The sequence below is a fragment of the Etheostoma spectabile genome, chromosome 23 (genome assembly GCF_008692095.1).
Source record: "Etheostoma spectabile isolate EspeVRDwgs_2016 chromosome 23, UIUC_Espe_1.0, whole genome shotgun sequence".
NCBI lineage: Eukaryota > Metazoa > Chordata > Actinopteri > Perciformes > Percidae > Etheostoma > Etheostoma spectabile.
The window spans coordinates 2,568,642-2,574,112 of record NC_045755.1 but is presented as its reverse complement, the minus strand read 5'-3'; the positions used below and the strand labels follow the sequence as shown (position 1 = coordinate 2,574,112).

Sequence of the window (5,471 nt, the reverse complement as noted above, 5' to 3'; positions counted from 1 at the left end):
CAGTGCCCTGCTATGCCATGAACTACTACAAATAACTACTACAAACTACTATTTTTTTTTGTGACTGTTATTGCCACTCTTCACTCTAACCCCAACCGGTCGTCAGACACCGCCTACCAAGAGCCTGGGTCTGTCCGAGGTTTCTTCCCAAAGGGGAGTTTTTCCTCGCCACTGTCGCACTGTTGCTTGCTCTGGCGGGAACTACTAGAACTGTTGGGTCCTTGTAAATTCTGGAGTGTGGTCTAGACCTACTCTATCTGTAAAGTGTCTTGAGATAATTCCTGTTATGAATTGATACTATAAAAAAAATTGAATTGAACTGAAAATGTGAATCCCACTCCTGACACAGATTTACTGCATTTGGTTTTCCCACTGTTAAATTTAAGCGTTAACCAACCGCAGTGTCTTTGCATTGAGGAAGCGTTGACCTCAATGCAAATGTTACACAGTACTTTTTAAATTATTAATTTAGAAGGTAAAAGAAACGCAGGCAGTCAGGAAGGCACAGTCTAAGGCACCAGAATCAAGGTTTGACTCCTTCCTGAGTTAAGGGACTCCTGGTCTCCAAATGGAGGTGTGGGTTCAAATCCAGCCTCTGACACTACTCTTGTTAGTACTTGTACACACATATTTGGGCATGTGGAGAAATTGAAAGCTTTACAGGCCTGCTGTCCCTAGTTACTGTTACTAAGCTATGATTGAACAATGACTGTTCGGGGGTGGGGTATAGTGAGCTGTCAGTAGTATGATTATGTATGCGTCCTTTCGAATTAACTGAAACCAACAGTTGACATTGCAATAGTTAGGGAGACACTAAGCAGCTGCGATGATTCAACTTTATTGTCATCATTTAAAAAGAGTACTCAGAAAATGAGATGGAGTAAAGCCGTGTCAGGAGTGGGATTTGAACCCACGCCTCCATTTGGAGACCAGAAGTCCCTTAACTCAGGAAGGAGTCCAACCTTGAGCCTGGCACCTTAGACCGCTCGGCCATCCTGACTACTGCAAGCCACCTTCTACCTTAACATTTTAAGATGCGGTCACCAATGTTTAAGTGCACGTAACGCATGCAGGGATGTTCTGAAGACCGCTGGATGATATTTCCTGACTGTCATGACAACCAATGGGGTGTCCTGTGTGTAGCTGGCTGCCATTCCTAATTAACCAACTCCTCTTATCCAATCAGGTGACACCTGGTCCATCAGCAAAAGGCCCTTCCTCCGTCGCTCTCACCCTCTTACCCAGCAGACTGCCAGAGCTGAGTCTCTCTACACCACTTTGGTAACCCTTAGTTCTCATTCAACTCTAATACTTTTCTCTCACCACTTCATCTCATTTGTCTAAAACATCGGGATAAACAATACCCATGCCCCTTCCCAAGTACCACAAAATGCAGATATATTTGAACAATAAAACCCTTTTTTTTCTTCAACAATCAAATAGTTTAAGTACAAAACAGGACCACTGCTTGGAATATAGTTTATCCGGCTTCATTTCATCCTTCCTGTAGCTTCCCATGAGCCAGAGTCTCAACACTCATGGGAAAGACAAAAGAATAAGCCTAAAACATAGGAACATGAAAAGCCCTTGAATGCCCCATTACCACCCTTTGATGAGTCTTTACAATACACCCATGCCCGTGTTGAGGGGGATTTTCACTGCGCTGGTGCTGCTAGAATTCGTGACAAGAGTTGTCTCATGTTCTATATCACGGTACAAAAAAATCTCAGTAAATCGTCTCACATGAGAGCAGGCGTCCTTCAGCTGATAATAATTAAGACTGTGAGACATCAGCTTTAGTTCCAGGGAAGACACTCGAGAGCATTTAAGTTCACCAGAAGAAGCATCTATCTATCTATCGATCACTACGGTTACTACAGTTGCACTGATTCCGCAATAGCTACATACTGTACCTGAGACTGGGGATCAGATATTGACCTGCACGTCCAAAGCGTGTGAAGCGTGGCTCACAAAGCCGAGTGACCCAGTTAGCTGAAATAGAAAATGCCATTCACTTGTGGTGAGAGGTGAGAGGTGAGAGGTGAGAGGCTTAAATCTGGTGATGACATGGTGGAACCCTCTCTCCTAAGTTTAGTTTAGTTTAGTTTTTTTTTTTTTTTGAAGTACTGTACACACAATAAATTCAAAACCAAAAAAAAGAATTTCAGTGCAGGAAGTCAGAGTCCTCCCCTAATACACATAAAAAACAACAACTAAAATGATGATTACTCTAGAAGAAATACAAGAAATACAACAAGCAAACAGCGAAACGTTTAACACATGCTTAATTTACACATATCGAAAATAAAGCAACCAAAAAGAAAAACAAACCATAGAGTTAGTCAATAATTAAACAGACATATCTTGCCAAAGGGTTAAGATAAAATGAGAAATATCTTTAAGTGTGACCTAAAGGCTGGCAAAGTTCATGGCTTTAGGTACCCATTCAGTGATAGTAGTGGGCCTCGAAATCAGATGAAAAAAAACAATGAAATGATGCACGACAGGTACAAATGTGAGTGTATATCTGAATCATCGGGCGGTGGGAGAAACACAACAGCGCGTATTCAGTAGGTCGCATATTGCTGCCATAAACCTGGAAGCTTAGAAACTTGTTTTTGGCGTATGCGTAGAAAATTTGGCTCCTTAAAAAGTCTTAAATTCGCTGAAGTATTGTGTTCTAGGTCTTAAATCGTTTTAAAATGGTCTTGATTTTCCTACGGCCACGTAACGCTGCCTCTAATGCTCATTAAAATGTTTCCGCCGTGGTTTTTTCTGTCGCTAGTCCAAATATAATTTAATAATAATGTAAATATAATGTGCTGTAACTACAAATGAGACCAACATGCTACTTATTGCAGCCAATCCAGACCACAGTACTATAATGCCAATGAGGAAATCAGGGAATTGTTTCAGACTGTGTATCCAGACTCTGACGTCTGACTTTTTTTTAAGTTGTGATATTAATTGATTAAAGTGCTCATATTATGCTCATTTTAGAATAGGTTTACATGATTTAATTTTCAAAAACTCCATATTTTTGTCGAGTGTTGAGCTCTCTGTTTTAGCTACCGAGTGAGGCATCGCACTTCTTTTCCATCTTTGTTGGGAGTCGCACATGTGCAGTAGCTAGGTAAGGACTACTAGCCAGTCAGAAGCAGAGTATGAGGGCGTGCCCTGACAGTAGCTAGATAAGGACTACTAGCCAGTCAGAAGCAGAGTATGAGGGCGTGCCCTGACAGTAGCTAGATAAGGACTACTAGCCAGTCAGAAGCAGAGTATGACGGCGTGCCCTGACAGTAGCTAGGTAAGAACTTAAAGCCATTCATAAGCAGAACATGAGGATGTGCCATGCTAGCAGCTAAGCGAGCATTATAATGTGTGTTACAAAGTGATGCATGTTCGTCATCAAAGTAAAGGCTGGACTACAACAGAGCTGTTTGGAGCAGGTTATGAACAGTGTTTTCTGTTGGAGATGGTAAGTCCCTTTGGTGGGGGGTGTGGGGGACTTTGGGCTTTCTTACTTTGTAAACCTATTACATGCACAAAGATATATAACATGATAAAGGACAGGGAAAATATGTGAGCACTTTAAATTTGACTCAGGGAACCCTGTAGAAACCCTGAGTAGAGCGTGTACCCCAGGTACTGAGGCTCAGTCCTTACTGCCAAGGCCCAGGTTGGCTTTCAATCCGCGGCCCTTTGCTGCCCTTTGTTGTTCCCAACTTTCTCCACCCTTCACCTGTCAAAGCCCGAAAACAAATTTATAACATAACTCTGCCCAGTAGCTGCTGGTGTGTCCCCAGATTAAATTTGGCCACCGACATGCGTCTGTACCCACTTCAGCCGTCATGTCCGCTCTGTTCAAACACGGTTGGAACTCGATGGTTTGGACTTGAGCATAACAGTGACAAATAGAGCTTACATAAACTCCAGACTGGAACACAGCCAACCTGTTACTGCTGGAAAACTCCCATTGAGCAAACCAGTCAAACAAAAGCTCTCGTTATGTAACCGGATCGCAAATGACACAAATGTGCCGAGCAAATGTCTGATCTCTGGGAGAACTCAAACTTTCTAACAAACTGAAATGTAGGGAAGCTGAAGCTCTCAGCGTGCCAGTGCCTTGCTCATGGTCAGAGAGAAACGCATGGTGCAATCCCCCGCTGTGTCCTCCATAATAAACCTTGGTGGAAGAAGTATTCAGATAGATGGATAGATACTTTGTTCATCCCAAAGGAAATTTTAGGAAACTTTTACTTGAGTAAAAGTACTAATACCACACTGTCAAAGCCCAACAACGTTTTTGTTGCTTTTCACAACGTTTTTTTTTTGGTAATTTTTGATTTTTTTTTCATTGATTTTGCTGCTTTTTCCAACTTTTTTTTACCCATATTTCGACTTCCTTTATTTTGGATATAAAAAAAAAACTTTCAAAAGGGGTCAAATTTGACCCGAAGACAACATGAGGGTTAAGTAAAGTATGCAGTATCATCAAGGAAATGTACTCAATGCTGAAAGATCCTCACAGATTGAGAACTGGAAACAAATAAAAAGCGCTAAAGAAAGAAAAAAAAAAGAAAAGAATTCTGTGTTTTAACGGTCTAATAATTTCAGCTGGACATGTAGGCCGTTATGTTGGTGGCTAGTTTCATTTCTAGTAAAACAACTTATTTTATAAACTACATGTGTTTTGTGTGCAATCCTGATCTGTAAAGTAACTAGTAACTACAGCTGTCAGATGAATGTAGTGGAGTAAAAAGTACAATATTTGTCTCTGAAATGTAGCGGAGTAGAAGTAGAAAGTAACATAAAAAGAGAAGACTCAACATTTGTACTTAAGTACAGTACTTTAGTAAATGTACTTGGTTACATTCCACCACTGATAACAACCCCATCTGTGTTTGTGCTGTGGTTGGTTGGCGGAGGGACAAACAGCCCTGGAGGGTGAACACTCCGATCCAGTGTACATGTACTGTATGTGTTTTGGTTAAATTCAACATCTGTCTGCTTGACAAGGGAAAAAAGCTCATGTGTTGAAGAGAGAGAGCACAGACCCCTTAACCTCTTACATGTGGATGTTTATCCAGATGGGGGTTATTTTGACCATGAGAGCCAAGACTTAAATCTAAGAATAGCCTCAAGTGTCCAACACTAATAACTGAACTGGAAGGGTTGAAGCCTTTCAATAAGAACGCCTAATAAAACCGACAACAAAAGTCAATTCATAAGAGTGGACATGGAGTCAAAAGAGTCACAGATTTCCCAGCATGCATTGCTGACTCCTTTAAAGGTGATCTAGAGGAGACTGTGCTGTCATGAATTATGAATAGCTAATAGAGCCTGACCGATAAAGGATTTTAAGGTCGATACCGATACAAATATTTGGTTACTTAAAAATACGATATTACAATATATATCGGCCGATATACTGTATATTAAAAAAACAAAAACAGAAACGCGTAACAAAA

At 41.0% G+C, this 5,471-nt stretch overlaps 1 non-coding gene across 1 annotated transcript; it reads right to left on the bottom strand.

The window, feature by feature from the left end:
• Positions 1–889: 889 nt before the first annotated feature.
• Positions 890–1,000, bottom strand: trnal-caa (transfer RNA leucine (anticodon CAA)). Its single transcript has 2 exons — positions 963–1,000; positions 890–935 (listed from the first exon to the last, which is right to left on the bottom strand). It is a non-coding gene; the product is annotated as a tRNA-Leu (tRNA).
• Between the last annotated feature and the right edge of the window lie 4,471 nt (positions 1,001–5,471).